Source organism: Bos grunniens, chromosome 4 (assembly GCF_055505025.1).
Source record: "Bos grunniens cultivar Pamir isolate PY7600 chromosome 4, Bosgru_T2T1.0, whole genome shotgun sequence".
Taxonomy (NCBI): domain Eukaryota; kingdom Metazoa; phylum Chordata; class Mammalia; order Artiodactyla; family Bovidae; genus Bos; species Bos grunniens.
The window spans coordinates 109,997,342-110,017,738 of record NC_141168.1 but is presented as its reverse complement, the minus strand read 5'-3'; the positions used below and the strand labels follow the sequence as shown (position 1 = coordinate 110,017,738).

Genomic DNA, 20,397 nt, shown 5'->3' with positions numbered 1-20,397 from the left:
TTTTAACCATTATTTTTCTTAAGTATTTATTTATTTGGCTGTGCTGGGTCTTAGTTGCAGCATGCGAGATCTACAGTTGCAGTACAGGCGATCTAGTTCCCTGACCAGGGATCGAACCCAGGTCTCCCTCACTGGGAGAGTGCAGTCTTAGTCACTGGATCTCCAGGGAAGTCCCTAACTATTTTTAAAGCGTACAATTCAGTGGCATTGAATACATTCACAATATTCTGCAACCATTCATTTCCAGTACTTTTTCATCCCCCTAAACAAACTCTGTGCCCATCAAATAACAACTCCTCATTTCTGCTTCCCCCAGGCTCTGGTAACCTCTATTCTGCTTTCTGTCTCTATGAGTTTGCCTATTCTAGGTGCCTCACGTAAGTGGAGTCATGCAATATTGTCCTCACAAAGCGTCTCTGGCTTATTTTCTCAGCACAATGTCTTCAACGTTCGTCCCATGTCTTTATATATATGTGTGTGTATATATATATATAGTTTTATTTATTTTGACTGCACTGGATCTCTATTGCTGTGCAGGCTTTTCTCTAGCTGCGGTACGCAGGCTTCTCAGTGCACTGGCTTTTCTGTTGCATGTGGGCCCCAGTAGTTGCAGTTCCCGGGCTCTGAAGCATAGGCTCAATAGCTGTGACGCACAGGCTCAGTTGCTCTACAACACGTGGGATCTTCCTGGGTCAGGGATTGAACCTCTGTCTCTCGCATTAGCAGGCGGATTCCCTCCCACTGATCCACCACAGAAGCCCTCATCCCATGTTTTCACACGTTTCAGGCTTTCATTCCTTTCTAAGGATGAATAATATTCCACTGTATGTATAAACCACATTTTGCTTATCCATTCATTGCTGAGGGACATTTGGGTTGTTTTTATCCTTTGGCTACCGTGAATAAGACTGCCGTGAACATCAGTGTACAATTATCTGTGTGTGTCCTTGTTTTCAATTCCTTTGGGTACACACTTAGAAGTGAAACTGCTGGATCAAATGGCAATTCTATGTTAAAGTTTCCAAGGAAGTTTGGGCACTTTTAGAGAGAATATAAATCACAGCTGCTGCTGCTGCTAAATCGCTTCAGTCGTGTCCAACTCTGTGCGACCCCACAGATGGCAGCCCACCAGGCCCCTCCGTCCCTGGGATTCTCCAGGCAAGAACACTGGAGTGGGTTGCCATTTCCTTCTCCAATGCATGAAAGTGAAAAGTGAAAGGAAAGTCGCTCAGTCGTGTCTGACTCTTAGTGACCCCATGGACTGCAGCCTCCCAGGCTCCTCTGTCCATGGGATTCTCCAGGCAAGAACACTGGAGGGGTTGCCATTTCCTTCTCCAATGCATGAAAGTGAAAAGTGAAAGTGAAGTCACTCAGTCGTGTCCGACTCTTCGCAACCCCATGGACTGCAGCCAGGCTGCTCCGTCCATGGGATTTTCCAGGCAAGAGTACTGGAGTCGGTTTCCATTGCCTTCTCCATAAATCACAGAGGCAAGCCCAAATGAGGAGTGTCAATTGGGTTTAGGAAAAAAAGAAAAAAGTGATTGGTAACCTTGATATGAGCAGGGTGGAGGTGAGGAGACAGAAGCCAGATTAGAGTGCATTGGCAAGTGAATGGGAGAGAAGCAGAGATAGCTATTTGTTCAAGTCCTGTGAAGATCTGAACCATGAACAATGGGAAAAAGGCAAGGTGGTAGCTGGAGGAACAAAGTTGAGAACCGGCTTTTTTAAGTAGGAGAATCTTGAGCATTTTGAGTGCTCGTGGGAGATAGGAGCCAGGGTGGTGACAGTCAGCAGAGGTCTCTGAGAAGGCAAGAAAGGGCAGTGGTTGGAGCTGCTCTGCCCTGCACCAAGGATGCATTTCTGTATAATGACAGAGAGGACAGGACAACTTCCAGTGCAACCAAATTTAATCTTTCAAAGGTATTTTTTGAGTTTGGCATTGAGGGTGAAGACAAAGTGAAACACTACCTGGCTTTCACTCTAATGGTACGGTAGAGGAGGGAAGGATTGAACCCCCAAACTAAAAACAGGGCAGAAAACACTCGTGTCCCAAGGGAAAGACACAGACATGGTATTATCACTTTCAGTAGAGGAAGTACTTCCAGCCTTGGAGGAGGACCAATGATAAGAGAGCCTCCACTACAGCGCAAATCATTTGGGACAGCATTTGAGATCTAGACGGACTTTCCTGGTGGCTCAGACTGTAGACAGTCCGCCTGCAATGCAGGAGACCTGGGTTTGATTCCTGGGTTGGGAAGATCCCCTGGAGAAGGGAATGGCAACCCACTCCAGTATTCTGGCCTGGAGAATTCCATGGACTGAGGAGCCTGGCGGGCTACAGTACATGGGGTCGCAAAGAGTCAGAGACGACTAAACAACAGATAGGAAAACCATGAGACATTTATAAACCGAAAAGAGACAATGTTAATTATGCCAGGACAACAGGTGTATACTGGGACTGTCCCAGGCAGACTGGGATGAATGGTTACCCTCATTCTATACCAGAATCCCCATCTGAAGATTAGGATTTTAAAGGCTCTGAAAAGTACTCTAGTAAAGAAATTTGTTTTATACTGGTTAACTCAACACTTCCCAAATTTATCTCACTATGGCATCCTGACCCTGCTTTTTTCCCCTCAGAGAAGCACATACTAAAACCTAATAAGTGCTTCCAGAGCAGAAAAGTGAAAGAGGTGTGGGAGTCTGGAGGATTTGGTCTGGCACACAGACAGCAGTGGAAGGTGAGATTAGAAAGTGAACTGAGCCACATCCTAGAGGACTTAGAGGGCCAGAGTTGCAACTTGTACTTGATGATCAAAGTGATTAATGCCATTTCTCACAGCAGCACACAGAGTAGGCACCTGAAACTCGAAAAGAATTCCAAAGAATGCTTCTCAGAAGGGCAAAATGGTGCACTTTTCTTTCCTTTCCTATTTCTGTTCCTTCCTTAACCTCTGTGACTAGGAGAGACAAAAAACTCCGCTGCAGGGACCTTCTTCAGTTAAGAGATAAACTCCCGAGTTGTTCAACTCCTGTCCCAACTCCATCTTCTCCTCTCACTCTAGTTTCCTGTGTGAGGTCTAAAGGATAAAGAGATGGAAGAATGCTGGGTCTTGAAGAGAAGAGGCATCTCAGTTCTGTTTGTTACTGTGGGTGCTACACTCTAAGACGTGGATTTGAATACACAGAGTCTGCTGGCTAGGGCAGAGTGGGAAGAAAACAGACCAGTGTTTATCATTGCTTGGTCACAGCTAAGACTTTTCTTAACCAGGGGCCATGTACCTGGCAACCTGATTTACAGGACAAAACAGATACGAAGCGGGAATCATTCAAAATAAACTCCTGGAGAGGCTAAAACTTACCAGAGCAGACTCAACACACCTTAGGAACCACAAGACAATTCTCAGAAACTCCCCATACCCATTTGCACAAACTTCCAGTAAGTTTAGTAACCCAGATTTCTAGCATGTAGTAAATTTAATAGCAAGTTACAAGGGAAGGAAAAATTAACAGGGATCGGTACATTTAAGTGAAAAGGGAAAGTGTAAGACTATAAAAATTCACTAACCTGACTAACATGGAGCAAAGTTTTGAAGGCATTTTTTAGAGGTTAAAAACTTTGGTTATACCATAGAGACATGCTTATTTATAAGGATTATTTTGATTCATCAAAGGATGTTTAAGAATGTTCCACTGTTTAAAGTGGTAAGAAAGCACGTAAGACATTTTAGAAACATTTCAATCCAAAATGTTGCCATTTTACAAGTTTGGTCAATACAGTTATCTGTTATCTAGGGGAGTCACTGTGTAAATCTGGTATTCCTCCAGGTGCTGCTTCCTTTAGAAAGAAGTTCATTGTCAATTTTTTTTCCCATCCATATTTCAACATCAATTATTAATCCTGTGGGTTGAAAAGAGATCACATGGCAACAAAATATTTTGAAAACAGTCTCGCAATTTGAAGATTAAAGAAATCATTAAATTAAATTACTCCACCATCAAATGTTTATGACTGTTTAAAGTCGGCCAGCCAGTGGCACTCTGTAAAGGAACACCAACTGAATTATGTCATAAAATACAGCAGCTAAACCCTATCTTATCACCTAAAAGCCACTTGCGGTTCTCAAATGGAGATGCTGGCTGCTCGGAGGCGCAGAGGACGATCCGGTGTGTAACAAAGCAGCTGTAGGCACCGTATCAGCCGCCCTGCAGGAAGGAGAGGGCCAAAGGTGCAATCCGTAGGGACCTAGTTCTTCTCCTTAATATTTGACTTTGGAGTGCTTTTGCCTAAAGACAGCAATTTGACCTCATCAGAAAGTGGGGGTGAAAAACAGATAAAGGTGCCCTGCAAGGTAGATATGAGAAGAGTTCAGAAGTTTTGAAAAATTAACATTATTTAACACCATGTTTGCCACTGTTACATTATATGGTTGTTGTCCTTATTTCTTGGCAAACAATAGCATTTCCACTTTTCAATTCAAATTGAGCTAGACGGCTGAAGAGTGAATCACTGTTAGAAAACTACGTTTCCTCTCGGATAATGTGAATGTGCTAATAAGATTTATCAGTTTCTTGTCTCATAATTTAAGGAGGTTTGCTTTTATTCATTCTTTATCAGAAATAAATATGGATTTCTTAAAAAAATACAACTGTCTCTAATATATGAGCTAACCTTGGGAATTCAAAAGAACTATGAACATCTGCTTTAAAAGATGTGGTACACTCTGCTGACTGCTAAATAGGAAACACAGACAAGCCTCACTGTATGGCTTAGGGGCATTATGGCTGCCATTCCTTGAGAGAGGTTGTGCAGAACACATTATTTGTCTACTTTGTAGAGTACGACTTTTTAAAAGTAACAAAATTTTAGAGTTTGAAGAAATCCCTGTGTGTGATGTTAGACCAGAAGCACTGGTACTACCCAGAAGCCTGACAGAAATGCAAACTCACGAATCTCACCAGCCCACCTGAATCTGCATCTCTAAGGGTGAACACAGCAAACTGCTCTGTGAAGCTCTCCCAGGCGACTCCAATGCGTACTGAAGCCTGAGATTTCTCAGACATCACAGAGCACCACCGAACCTACATGAAGTGTGCAGAGGGACATCTGCTATCTTCCAAGGGACAATTTTTTTTTTTTTTTTTTGAGAGAAAACTTTTGAGTACTGAGCTGATATCTGTGTCCCTGAATCTCTCTTCTAATTCTACCTGTCTGGAGTCACACAAACAAGTCCAGTCTGTTCTCCCTTGTTGAGATGCGAGATAGTCTGTACGAAGGCTAAGGCACAGACAGATCCTGGGTTTGAGTTGCTAATTCTAGCATTAATGCCTGTGTGACTGTGGGCAAGTTATCTGACCTCTCTGAGTAGGCCTATACCAAACTAAAAAGCTTCCACATGTCAAAAGAAACAATGAACAAGGTGCAAAGGCAACATGTGGGTGGGAGAAAATAGTAGCATATCATCTGATAGTATTTAGGTTAATATTCAAAATATATAAAGAACTAATACAATCCAACAGAAAAAGAACAAATAATCCAATTAAATTATGGGCAGAAGATCTGAACAGACATTTTTCCGAAGAAAAAGATATCCACATGGTCATCAGGTACATGAAGAGATGCTCAACATCGCTAATCATGAGGGAAACGCAAATCAAAATCACAGTGAGATATCACTTTGTATCTGTTAGTTTTGATAATATTCATTATCAAAAAGACAAGAGATTAAGTATTGGCAAGAATGTAGAGAAAGGCAGCCCTTGTGCACTGATGGCGGGGATGTAAACTTGTAGAGCACTATGAAAAGCAGTATGGCAGTTCCTCAAAAAATTACGAATGTAACTACCACATGGTCCAGCAATCCCACTTCTGGGTGCATGTCTGAAGAAATGAGATCAGGGCCTCAAAGAGGTATCTGCACCCCTGTGCTCACTGCGGCATTATTCACAACAGCCAAGACACGGAGACAACCTCACGGCACATCAGTGAATAAATGGATACAGAAAGTGTGAAATGGATGAGTGAAGAAAGAACACGGAATGTCATTCGGCCATAAAAAAGAAGGAAACCCTGCTTTTTGTGACAACACGGAAGGACCTTGAGAGCATCATGCTAAGTGAAGGAAGTCAGACAGCAAAACACAAATACTGTGTTTTCTCTTACATATGGAATCTAAAAGAGCCAACCACACAGAAATAGAGTGGAATGGTGGTTGTGGGGAAATGGTAAAATGTTGGTCAAAGGGTACACACTTCCAGTTACAGATGAGTAAGTTCTGAGGATCTAACATACATCATGGTGACTATAGTCAGTACTGTATTATAACCTTGAAAGTTGTTAAGAGTAAATCTTAAGTGTTATCACCACAAAAAAAGAAAAAATAAAGGTCATTATATGAAATGAGGTGACATGTTAAATAATGTTAATGAGGTAACAATTCCACAATTGTATCAGATCATCTATTTGCACACCTTAATTATGCATTATGTCAATAATATTTCAGTAAAGCTGGAAAAAATAAATGCTATGATTAATGCTCTAGTAGCTAAACACTTACGCGTATCCTTAATTATTTAAGAGAAATTTCTGAAAGTGTAATTCTTAGGATAAAAAGTCTGCATGGTTTTATGATTTCCAATACATATTGCCAAACTGTTGCAGAAGGACTTAACAATTCACACTTTGACATGAAGTATATGAGAATGCCTATTTCTTCAAATTCTTGTCAGCACTGAGAATTACCTTTCTTCCTACCTTTATCAATTTGGTAGATTGAGGGATTACTATTTCAACTTAAATCTCTTGGAATGATAATGAAGATAAACCATTTTGTTTATGAATCATTTATATTTCTTCTTTGCATGGTTGCCAGTTCAAGTCTGACTCTAAAACACACACACACGGTTCCATGCCTCTCCCATCCTGTATTTGTACACAGTGGTTTTTTCTTTTTTCTTTTTATGGGCCAGAATGCAAGAACTTCCATTTTTCCCTTTGCAATCATCTTGTTAAAGCCAACAGTTTCAGCTTTTCAGATCCTGATTCTCTAATCCTGTGTTTGCCATCCTTTTCTGGTTTGTTTTTAACTGCAAATCTGAAATATTTGCAAAATATCATTGTATTTTCATCTTTTACAAAGGTTGTCTGCAGGACAGGGCTGGTGCCCCTTCAGGAACTGGCCCTGTCCTGACATAGACCGGTTCACTAGACGGGCTACAGGATGACGTCCTGTCACCACCGTGGATGGTGCTGGCATCCTCAGCGTTCAGACGCTCTCTCAGCCTTAGGGCTGGTCACTGTAGCTGCGCCTCGAGGCCCACTGAAGCCACAGGATTACAAAGTTTTGACTTCTCCTTTGGCTGTAAACCTCTAAGACATTTGTAATAGTATCTCACTCATCTCTTTACGTGTCTCCAGATCCTTCCTCAGTTTCTTGTTCAGAGTAGTCATTCAATGGAAGTGTGTAAAACTGAACATAAACTTTCCCGGCTGCTTTGCCTACAGGGACAAATGACTCACCTCCTCCTCAACTCTGTAGGCTGATCAATCCTACATCTAAGTAGCAATATATATATTGCTATACACACACACACACACACACACACAGAGAAAAGCTTCATGGATAAAACTCATGTTATATACTCCATTGCTGAAACAGGATAGAAATTGAAAACTCTGATGTGCTACATTTTTAAAAGAGTAATTTCTTTTTTTTGTTTTCTGCAATTATGGATCTATAGTAAGAATTTATTGCTGAAAAGTGAACCTGAGGCACTGTCAGTTTCTAGGTCATAAAATAAAGATTAAATTCAAGGAGGCTTGAAAACTTAAAAAATAAATATCTGGTTATTCAAAGAGGAGTAGTCTCAAACATTCTAGTTAATGTTCTCTTTTCTCTGATGTCCATCTTCACTCAGTTTCAGATCATGAGAATTTTGATCATTAGTTCTGTCCAAGTCTAAAGTCTTCATTTCTTGCCTAAGCACTTTACAGACTGTCTCACTGAACCCTCACAAGAAAGAAATGCAAAGAACCTTTTTAGAAGAAAATAATATGCATAGATTTCTAATCCTGAGGTTATTTTTAATTTTATACTTATATAATATGTACATTGATAATACCAGATTTAAATTTATAATACTTAGAGCTTTTACTAAAATTAAAAAAGAGAAATTTAGGAATCTAATACAAATAAAACCGCAAAACAATGTAATTCAGATGAACAGCATAAGCTTGATGTGATGAATGGTCTTGTTTGAACTTTGGGTTAGATATGGAAAAAATACCTATGTTGACTTGATTCCCAGCACTATGAACCATGGTTTGAGTCATTATCGTTAGGCTTCCCCTTAATCAGTGATCTTGTATTCATGCTAATAATTTGAGTAATGCACCCTAAAAATAATACTAAAAAATTGTTTTCTAACAAATCCTTCACTGTGGGTTTGCCATTACTCTTATTGCTGTTACCACACAAGATGGTGGGTACCAACAGGACCTATGATACTCTGATATACTTACCCTTTTAAATGCGGTCCTGACTGCTGTGGGTCAGCTCTTCAAGTCTGGCTTCCCCTTTATTACCATACACTGTGTGATGGCCGGGTTTTCCCACTACTTCTATTTCAATGACTTTGAACCTCTGATTTGTGCTATTAACCTCAGAGTCTTTTGGCTTTTCATGTGGTAAGAATGAGACTGTACATGTGAACAGAGCATGCGCACTGATGTTATCCGGGGTGGCTAGTCATCTAGATAATCTCATAATATATTTATATTACACTCATACGTTTCACTGAAGTGAAAATTCCAAATTAAGAATTTCTAAACAAACTTTACAAGAGTTTATCTTCTGAGAAACACTTCAACAAATTTATTAAGAGGTATAATTCAGCAATTTCCCTGGTGGTCTGGTGGTTAAGAATCTGCCTTGCAATGCAAGGGACACCAGTTCAGCTCCTGGCCAGGGAAGATGCCACATGTGGCGGAGCAACGAAGCCTGAGTGCCACAACTACCGAAGCCTGCACAGCTAGAGCCCGAGCTGGGCAACAGAGAAGCCATCGCAATGAGCAGCCTGCAAACCATTACTGGAGAGTAGCCTCTGCTCCCTGCAGCTAGAGAAAGCCCTCGTACAGCAACGAAGACTCAGCACAATCAGAAAATAAATCAATATCTTTTGCATAGAGTCAGGCACTAGGAGTAAATGCAATCAGGCAAGTCAAGCACTGAGCAGAGTCCAGGACATACTGGTTAGGATCCCCATCACTATTGCTATGAGTCTGTGTAAAGCTTCAAGGAGGCAGCCGTCCTGGACTGGTCTGGTCTAGGAGGGGTGCGAACAAAGTGAATTCTTTACACTGATATTGAAGAATAAGTAGGGGTTTAAGAGGGACAGAGAAAAAGCCTTGTACAGAGGCCGATGAAGACAACATTTCTGTGAGTTACAAGGAACCATGAGGAGGGAAGGTCAGGTGAAAGCTGAGGGTGTGTGCAGCAGGGGACCACGTGCAGGAAGCTTGCTGGGGCCTGAAGCAAGAAGTCAGGGCTTTCTTTATTTCACAGGTACTGGGAAACAAGGGAAGATTTTGGATTGAAAAATAACATGACTGAGGTAGAACGGCTTATAGAGAAACAACGCTTCTATAGGCAGAGGAGATGCCAGCCATCATCCCGTGTGCTCCTTCGCTGTAACCTCTTGATGACTTATATCCCGAACGCAAAGCCAAAGCACACATGCAGGAAATGGTCTGGGAACATGAAGCAGGAAAACATTGTCCTCAGTCCCCAAAGGACTCAGAGCCCATGTTTCACTGTCTTGTATACTAACCAAGCCAGCTTTTCTTTATCTCTGAGCCATGTACCCTGAGTGTGGGTATGTGTGTCTGTATACAGTCAGGTATGTGTTTTCAGCAGAGTATACATTTGTATAAAATTACATTTTTCATGTGATTTGTACAGAATCACATGGCGATTTTAATGATTTATGAATTTGTTCTAGTGGTTGTGTTCACATCCCTTTTACTATTCTTTCCTTAAATAAATAGATCATTGTTGGGACTCCAGCAAGATGCAAGCAAATGAAACCTAGCTTCCTTTGAAATACCTGAAGATGTGGCACCAAATGATTAGACTGGAGCTGTAACTGTTCCCTTTCAAGAAGAAAAAAAAAGTGTTCCTCGCTTTGCTACAGTTGTCATTACTCCCTTTTATTTCCCAACCCTGAGCCTGTGTGTCAGTGGTGTTTATCGTCACAATAGTGCTCTTGTTTGGCTTCTAGTTGCTTCCACACATTGATTTTCATTCCCTACTTGGCATCTATGTGCATTTTAGCTTGTGACTCATGGATAAAACCAATTTTGATTTTCCTGTCTGAAGTTGAATTTTTATAGGTATTTCTTCTAAATATTCTTAGACAAGCTAAATGCAGCATTGACTATCATAAATGCTGAACAGCTGAGGTCAGGCCAACTCGTGGCTGTAACTCATGTATACCACGTTTCTTGGCCTGGCTAATTCTGTGCATTCATTGACAAAGAGAATCTGCCAGAAGTTGTTTTCTATTTGACGGCAGGCCAACAGATGCTGTGAAATCATGCCACCACGTGCCAAGTTGTCACCTCGGTATCCCTGTTATCAGAGACTTCATTGTACAAATCCCTTGCCCACCGCTATGTCATATTTACTTGTTCAGACAGATAAAGGCCCATGTCCAGATGACTGAACTCTTAGGAGGGTTCTATTTTTAACTGATTCCCTAAAAGCAATATACGAGTGACAAATATTTCCATAGGATTAATGAATAGGTGTTTAAGTCTCCTCTGCTCTTATTAAATACTAGCTTTTTCTTTTATACTTGGAACTCTGTTGAATTTGTGGATGAGAAACATTTTCCATACATAATGAATCCAGGGACTTTTTAACCTATTCAGTTTTGTTATATATATTGGTCACTGTTTTAAGGAATTGTTCCCAATCTAACCAAGCATCAAATAACCTAAGAATTTGGTGCTCCTTCATTTAGAATATTTTCATATTTTTGAATAATATATGTACAGAATATTTCTTGATAAGATCAAGAAATGACCAAGGGGATCATGTAGCTTTAACCATCCTTGTTTTTATCATTTGCCAAAAAATTTCCTTAGCTTCATGGAAACCACATAGAAACCAAATGACTTGGTTTTCTTTCCACTTCTCTAGGCAACAAACCAATTTTTTTTTTAGTTTCCATGGACACCCACTTGAGCAACAGTAGTTAGATCTGTAAAAACTGCTATCTGACCTGGAGTCTGATGGTGACCTACACACCGGCACTGGTAATGCAAGCTTGGCTCTCTAAGGGACCCACATGTGTGAGACTGTTGTTAGCATCTGGGATAGTACCCAGTTACTGTCCCTGGTGCTTTTCCAGTTTCTTAATTTGTGGAGGTTCACAAATCATTATGGATCTTGTCTTGATATCTGGCTAGTCAGAAAGCTTCAAAATAAGGAGTGGGAATGGTAATAAAACAGGTCTAGTTGAAATAGATTTACTTTCTTTCCACTTGGTTAAGAAAAAGGCTGCTATTTTAACTCAGTTAAGAAGTAGTACTTATTTGGAAATCCTTGTGGGAAGCCCAAAATGTACTTGAAATGAGAGAAGTCATAAACTTATTTAGCACATATGAAGCATAGCTTTGACTCTAGGCAGTAACTGAAAGTCCATCTGTACAGGCCCTGGAGAAACGTAAGAAAAGACTGAACTGCATTATCGTGTAACATACACAAATTCTCCAGGGCCTGTTCCCTTCTAACTTAGGATAGAACAAACAATTAATTGAAAAGATCAATCTGGTTTCCAGGTTTTGAAAATGTTGTTCTTTGCTTTTACTTGCATTGTGTAAAAATTTTCCATTTCTCAGCTGCCCCAAAATTAAGAGTTTAAAAACTGAATCTTTCAGACCATTGATCAGTGTTGGAAATGTTGACAAAGAAAGGCTTTGAAAAAGTAGTGGAAATGATACTTTAACTGGAATTAGGGGACTCAACTTTGCCATAAATATGCAAGACCATTGTAGTAGGTATGTAATTTCTCTTTTCTCAATCTCTATCTCATCTATAAAACTCTAGCTCTTCACAGGAATAAAACTTTCAAGTTCATGGCTGCAGAGATTTGATCTTGTATTTTCATAAAATCCTCTAATTGCTTCTGTTTCTCTTTGTACTATGGAACTTTTCCATGAACACCATACAAAGTGGATTCCTGAGGAAAAAGTGGGTCTTTCTCAGAGATTTTCATTTTTGGCTTGTTTCTAGTAATTTTAGATAGACAAATAGAAGTGGAATTTTTAAATGTAATTTTTTTCTTTTAAAAAAAGAAGAGATAGTAATAGATGGTAGCTGGCTATCAGAAATCAGCCAAAGTTTCATGGGTGTATACTGAATTGATGATTTGAAGTGATATATTTTGTCATTAGTACATCAGGAATAGGAGAAAGATTTAGGAGAAACATTACAGAGAAACTTGTACCTTTACAAACCTAGGGACTGACACATACCACAGTTCCCTGGCAGCTCCTTTAATATATGCAAAGTTTCCCATCTCACTAAAGCACCCTGGGCAAATCAAAAGGAAAAGGCATTGCAGGTAAAAGAACACCATGATCAGAGACTGGGAAGTAAGAGACAGCATGCTGTGTGGAGGCAGTGCAAAGAGCTGGTTTACTCCTTTAGGAGGATAAAGTATAGAAGGACACTAGATCATTCAGAGTTCAGGTGCAGATAACAGAAACCATTTTGTTGATTTTAAAAGAATCGTGAAACAGAAACCAACGGAGGGGAGTTACTCAAGAGGGTCAAACACTGCTGTCTGGTCAAGAAAGATCAGGGCTGAGGAGTGCCCAGCAGCTTTGACTGTCAGGAAACCTTTGACATTCTTAGCAAACACTGACCGGGAGGTAAACTGGGTCACACTGCAGGGATTACGGTGTGAACAGGAGACGAGGAAGAGGAAGTAGAGGCATCTGTTCTGAATGCTTGGCTCTGAAGGGAAGGAAAGCTCTATCTGAAGAAAAACATCAGATGGAGGGAGATTTTGATCTTAAGCTGTAAAAATCTTAAACAGGTTTGGATGCAGAAGGAAAGAAGTCAATGGTTTGATAAGACTTCAAGGAGAGAGGCAGATACATGATACTAGATGCCCTCAGATTTGGAGGAGAAAGACGGAGGCTGGAGGAGGCAGTGCTGGCCTTAGGCAAGAAGAGAATTGTGTGTTTCTCTTACATGAGGCAGAGGAGGGAAGCCTGAGTGAAAAAGCACACGTGTTTGTAAACTGGGGAAAAGAAGGGAGTAGAAATCACACCCAATAGATTATCTTCTTGATAAGAAACAGACCATTTGCTGAGAGAGGAGAGAATGGAAGGGGAGGTGAAACAGGGTGGGGTAGAAAGTGTGAAGAAGAAATGGGTGGGAGAAAAGAGCCAGAAGTGATCAGAACTGCTAAACAGGACTGACTTTGAAGAAGTAGGGAGATTTCTGAGGAAAGGCTTAGAGTAATATCGTAATTGTCATGACCTTGGGAACTTTGGGTCTTTCAGAAAGTGCTGGTGGGTAGTTTGAATGGTGATGTTCCTCTTTAAAATACATTTGTTTTTGAAGCTGTCCACATGATGACTGGGTGAGACTTTTAAATTATCATCATCACCTGTTAGTCACCTATTCATATGACCAATCTTTTATTTCTAAGACCATCTTCAGTGCTTTGCATAGGAGTGAGACAAAATGGCAGAAATGTATCATTAACAAAAGAATGTTCTAAGAACTTACATTTTGAAGCACTCTTCTGTGAATTCCCTGGTGGTCCAGTGGTTAGAACTCAACACTCTCATTGCCTGAGCTCCGGGTTTGATTCCTTTCCAGCAACTAAGATTCTGCAAGTTGCGTGGCGCAGCCAAAAAAGTAAAATAAAATAAAATTTGAAGTACTCTTCTGTGACTGAAACTCACTTTAGGTTAAACCTGATTGAAGATTTGACAAATTTGCCCAATAGACTGAGTAATGATACAATAAGATGCTCAAAATTATTACTCATCAAGGATACACAAAATACAAGGTAATACCACCATATACCTATTCAGTTCAGTTCAGTCACTCAGTCCTGTCTGACTCTTTGCGACCCCATGAATTGCAGCGCGCCAGGCCTCCCTGTCCATCACCAACTCCCGGAGTTCACTCAAAGTCACATCCATCAAGTCAGTGATGCCATCCAGCCATCTCATCCTCTGTCATCCCCTTCTCCTCCTGCCCCCAATCCCTCCCAGAATCAGAGTCTTTTCAAATGAGTCAACTATTTGCATGAGGTGGCCAAAGTACTGGAGTTTCAGCTTTAGCATCATTCCTTCCAAAGAACATCCAGGACTGATCTTCAGAATGGACTGGTTGGATCTCCTTGCAGTCTAAGGGACCCTCAAGAGCCTTCTTCAACACCACAGTTCAAAAGCATCAATTCTTCGGCGCTTTGCTTTCTTCACAGTCCAACTCTCACATCCATACATGACCACTGGAAAAACCATAGCCTTGACTAGATTGACCTTTGTTGGCAAAGTAATGTCTCTGCTTTTGAATATGCTATCTAGGTTGGTCATAACTTTCCTTCCAAGGAGTGAGCGTCTTTTAATTTCATGGCTGCAGTCACCATCTTCAGTGATTTTGGAGCCCCTAAAAATAAAGTCTGACACTATTTCCACTGTTTCCCCATCTATTTCCCATGAAGTGATGGGACCAGATGCCATGATCTTCGTTTTCTGAATGTTGAGCTTTAAGCCAACTTTTTCACTCTCCTCTTTCACTTTCATCAAGAGGCTTTTTAGTTCCTCTTCACTTTCTGCCATAAGGGTGGTGTCATCTGCATATCTGAGGTTATTGATATTTCTCCCGGCAATCTTGATTCCAGCTTGTGCTTCTTCCAGCCCAGCGTTTCTCATGATGTACTCTGCATATAAGTTAAATAAGCAGGGTGACAATATACAGCCTTGACGGACTCCTTTTCCAATTGGAACCAGTCTGTTGTTCTATGTCCAGTTCTAATTGTTGCTTCCTGACCTGCATATAGGTTTCTCAAGAGGCAGGTCAGGTGGTCTGGTATTCTCAAAATTGCAAACACTGAACATACCAGGTGTTGGCAAGGATCTGGAACAAGGAGGACTCTTATGAACTGTTGATGGGAATGAAAATGGTTCAACGACTTTGGAAAACACTCTGGCAGTTTCTTAAAAACATGCACATCTACATCCATATCATGTGACAAAGACACTTCATCCTCAGAATCAAAAATATTTGTGTGTAAGTCTTTGTACAGACTTTGCTTTCTGTATGGCAGAAAGTGACGAAGAACTAAAAAAATCTCTTGATGAAAGTGAAGGAGGAGAGTGAAAAAGTTGGCTTAAAACTCAACATTTGGAAAACTAAGATCATGGCATCTGGTCCCATCACTTCATGGCAAATAGATGGGGAAACAGTGGAAACAGTGAGACTTTATTTTGGGGGGCTCCAAAATCACTGCAGATGGTGACTACAGCCATGAAATTAAAAGACACTTGCTCCTTGGAAGAAAAACTATGACCAACCTAGACAGCATATTAAAAAGCAGAGACATTGCCAACAAAGGTCCGTGTAGTCAAAGCTATGGTTTTTCCAGTGGTCATGTATGAATGTGAGAGTTGGACTATAAAGAAAGCTGAGTGCTGACGAATTGATGCTTTGAACTGTGATGTTGGAGAAGACTCTTGAGGGTCTCTTGGACTTCAAAGAGATCCAACTAGTCCATCCTAAGGGAAATCAGTCCTGAATATTTATTGGAAGGACTGATGTTGAAGTTGAAATTTCAATACTTTGAACTGGGTCAATACTTTGGTTGGACGGCATCACTGACTTGATGGACATGAATTTGAGTAAGCTCCGAGAGTTAGTGATAGACAGGGTGGCCTGGCATGCTGCAGTCCATGGGGTTACAAAGAGTCAGACATGACTGTGCGACTGAACTGAACTTTGTATAGACTATCCAAGAGAAAAAGAAATTTATGGCTATAAAAAGACACATGCAATATTCACAGAAGTTTCATTTGTAATAATCTTTTAAAAAAGGAAGCAACAAAAATGCCCATCAACAGGTGAGTGGATAAATAAATTGTGGTATATCCATACAATGGACTACTACTTGGCAATAAAAGTAAACAAACTGCTGCCTGTACAACATAGATGTATCTCAAATAAATATGATTAGTGAAAGAAGTCGGACAAAAGAGAGTACACATTCTATTGTTCCATTCATAAAATAGTCTAAAAATCCAAACTAACCTATAGCATCAGAAAACAGATCAGAGGTTCCCTGGAGATAGGGGTTGGGGCTGGGGGAGGCAGGTGGAAGGATTACAGTGGAGCACAAGAAAACTCTTGTGGGTGAAGCATATGTTCATTATCTCAATTGTGATAATGGTTTCATAGGTACATTCACTAGTCATAACTTAGCAAACGACACTTTAAATATGAGCTTCCCTGGTGGCTCAGACAGTAAGAATCCACGTGCAATGCAGCAGACTCAGGTTCAATCTCTGGGTCAGGAAGATCCCCTGGAGAAGGGAATGGCAACCCACTCCAGTAGTCTTGCCTGGAGAATCCCATGGACAGAGGAGCCTGGTGGGCTACAGTCCATGGGGTCACAAAGAGTTGGACTCGACTGAGTGATACATACACACACTGTAAATATGAACAGATAATTACATTTTAATAAAGGTGTTAAAACAAAAGAAATAGTGCACACGTCAAAAGTTGGAGAATGATTTAATTATGCTGCTGCTGCTGCTGCTACTTCTAAGTCACTTCAGTAGTGTCCAACCAGGCTCTCCCGTCCCTGGGATTCTCCAGGCAAGAACACTGGAGTGGGTTGCCATTTCCTTCTCCAATGTGTAAAAGTGAAAACTGAAAGTGAAGTCGCTCAGTCGTGTCTGACTCCTAGCGACCCCATGGATTGCAGCCTACCAGGCTCTTCCGACCATGGGATTTTCCAGGCAAGAGTACTGGAGTGGGGTGCCATTGCCTTCTCTGTTAATTATGCTATAGAACAGTAAATATTTGGAATACTGTATCTTTTAAAAATCATGTTTTTTTTTGAAGAGCACTTAATAGTCAGAAAATGCTCATAGTATTCAGAGACACGTGTTGTTCTGATTGATAGTGATCCATTAACATTTGACGAATATGAAATGAATGATGTAGTGTTACATGAAAAGAGCAAGGCACAAAAATGCATCCATAAACAAGTAATATCCCAATTTTGGTAATTCTCTCTCATCTCTCATGGCTGAAAGGAAATCTCTCAAAATGTTAACAGTGGTTGTCTCTGTGAAGTGGAAGACGATTTTAATTTTCCTTCTTATGCGTTTGGGGCTTTTCTGTACTTGATCTCCCATTACTTTCACAAATAGATGAAAACCTACCCAATGCTCTTTGAAAAGATTCTTTCCCACAAAGGGAACTCACTGGTGCAAATATTTTTAGAAAATCTATCAATCTGACGTCTTTTCCTGCACTTTTTCATGGTAACCTGCTGCTGAACACTGAGGGAGTTTAGTGGAATGGCAATGCGCTGGAAAGACCAGCTTCAGCCTGCAGTTAGCTTGCAATGAGATATAGTCTAAAAATGCATGTTTTTAAGTTATGCTTTATGTAGCCTCAGGTAGTCACTTACCTTTATCACTTCACTGCTAGCCGTCCCTTGATAAAACCAGGTCAAACACACGGAGAATCAATTCCCCAGATTATGTCTGGTACAGATCTGTCAGGAAATGTTCACTAAGGATGTCCTGATGAGAAAAGGAGAGCAGTTGTGTATCAAATGTAGAAAACTCCTCAGGCTTTCGTCCAATCCATGGTGAGCATGTCTTTTCTCTTTGAGTCAAAAAGACAAGCAGGGGAGGGCAAGCCATGGAGTGAGAGCTGAGGAAGGCTAGTGAAAGTGAGGGCCATAGGTGAGGAGGAGTTAGGAGAGCTCTCATGCACAAAGATGTGCCTTGGGGGACATTTGTCCAGTGAGACTTCCATTCTGCTTTTCTGTCCCCTGGAGAGTTGCAATGATTGATGCTGTCCTCACCGTGGGGGGTGCCGTGGCAGGAGGGGACAGGGCTAGGGCCTGAGGCAAAGACGATGGTGAGACCCACAGGGAGCCCTCGCACTCCTACCCAACTCTGCAGGGTAGCTGGGGTTGTATATTCACCCAACACATGAGAATTAAAGGGAACTCGAGCTTGAGGCTTTCAGGACTGGAGATGAGGGACACCTGGGGCAGCGCGAAGGTGGGGAATGATAGCTCTTCCAGTTTGCAATAAAAATAGCCTCCAATAAAACTGCATTGCAAAGCATGGGAAAGAAACAGAATGGAAAGACTAAAAGTCGGAAAGAACAGCCTGAAGAATTGTGATGGAAAAAGACAGAACTGACTTGTAGTGAAAGGGTAGGGGATGGTATTTCCTCAAGTAAAAAGGAACTATAGATGTTGATGATATTGGGACTCTGAAGGAAACTCAGATTACCCAGAGTTAATTGAAACACTTCTTAATTCTCCAACAGCTAGTACAGAAAAAGGTGGTACAAAAAGAAAATCTTTATCAGGCAGTGAATCTGATGCCAGGAAATCAAAGAAAGAGATGCTGCTATCAAATCAACAGGCTGTGTCAGGGGTGATCCTGAATGAATAACTGGTGCACAGACAGCAGTGGAGAATTCACGTTTCTCATGCAACGGGCAGGAAGATTCAGATGAGGCAGACTTGGTGCTGGTAGAAGCAGCAAAGATGAGGTGTACTCAGATTGTAACTGCTACTTATGCACAGACTAACTTGACATTCTCGTCCAGAAAATGAAGCTCAATAATGGCCTACATTGCCATACATATAATTTCATATATACATAAACTGATGTATATAAATGGTGGGTCTTGGTTTTTGGTTTATTAGTGTGAAGAAATAACTAGATTCTAAAGAAAATAAAGTTTCATATATTCATTTTGAAGTTGTATTAGAGGCGCTGGTTTTTGTTTTTTATTTATTTATTTTTTGAGTCTATAGATCATGGCATCTGATCCCATCACTTCATGGCAAACAGATGGGGAAACAGTGGCTGACTTTATTTTTTTGGGGCTCCAAAATCACTGCAGATGGTGATTGCAGCCATGAAATTAAAAGATGCTTACTCCCTGGAAGGAAAGTTATGACCAACGTAGACAGCATATTAAAAAGCAGAGACATTACTTTGCCAGAAAAGGTCCACCTAGTCAAGGCTGTGGTTTTTCCGGTGGTCATGTGTGGATGTGAGAGTTGGACTGTGAAGAAAGCAAAGCGCCGAAGAACTGCTGTTTTTGAACTGTGGTGTTGGAGAAGACTCTTGAGAGTTCCTTGGACTGCAAGGAGATCCAGCCAATCCATCCTAAAGGAGATCAGTCCTGGGTGTTCATTGGAAGGACTGATGTTGAAGGTGAAACTCCAATACTTTGGCCACCTCATGCGAAGAGCTGACTCATTGGAAAAGACCCTGATGCTGGGAAAGATTGAAGGCAGGAGGAGAAGCGGACAACAGAGGATGAGATGGTTGGATGGCATCACCAACTCGATGGACATGGGTTTGGGTGAACTCTGGGAGTTGGTGATGGACAGGGAGGCCTGGCGTGCCGTGGTTCATGGGGTCGCAAAGGGTTGGACACGACTGAGTGACTGAGCTGAACTGAACTGAGTCTATAGTTCTGGTCACTTTGAACAAATAAATAAAGCTTTCTTAGTTGCTTCCTTTATCATAAAAAACCATTTGCTAACATGATACATTATTTCCTCTGCATTAGGGAACGTATTTTCTAAATGTTGGAGGAAATCTTCACAGTCATTACTCAATCTGATTTTGTTTTTAACTCATATATGCCTACAGACCATTCTGGGTTTTTTGTTTATTTGCTGTTTTTTTTGTGTGTGTATACATAAAACACATGTAAATGATTTTCACTTCTTTATTTTTATTTTTTAAAAACATTTGCCAAAAAAAAATGCCAATTCATAATCATGGATAAGCCCACATTTCTGGGATGCTCTTACTCTGAGCAGCCTAAGAAATAAATCAATTCAAGTAAAATGGAAATTTTCCTGAAACCTTATCCTTTCAAATTAGGTAGTTGATTCTGTGATTATCTGTAAAATTTAAATATAATATAAATAAGTTAAATTGGACAATACAAGCAGTTGTATTTGAATCCATATCTATAACTACATATAAAAGGAAGTTTATTTGCAAAACTCCTGACAGGAAAAATTTCATCACTAACAAGAATCTGCCCACCCAGATGAGAAAACTAGAAAAATCCTAATGTGTTTTAATTAGCT

At 40.7% G+C, this 20,397-nt stretch overlaps 1 long non-coding RNA gene and 1 pseudogene across 7 annotated transcripts in view; one reads left to right on the top strand and one right to left on the bottom strand.

Moving 5' to 3' along the window:
• LOC147374676 (uncharacterized) overlaps positions 1-20,397 on the bottom strand; it is a 96,902-nt gene that overhangs the window by 22,335 nt on the left and 54,170 nt on the right. For 3 of the 7 annotated variants that reach the window (XR_015163017.1, XR_015163022.1, XR_015163021.1), the window contains 3 exons: positions 17,725-17,839; positions 13,806-13,909; positions 3,458-3,901 (listed from right to left, as the gene is read on the bottom strand). This is a non-coding gene — a long non-coding RNA (uncharacterized LOC147374676). Of the gene's footprint in view, positions 1-3,457; positions 3,902-4,210; positions 4,346-13,805; positions 13,910-17,724; positions 17,840-20,397 lie in introns of those variants that run through there. The other 4 variants (XR_015163016.1, XR_015163020.1, XR_015163018.1 and 1 more) reach the window with 2 other exon arrangements.
• LOC147374677 (chromobox protein homolog 3 pseudogene) lies at positions 18,107-18,904 on the top strand (annotated as a pseudogene).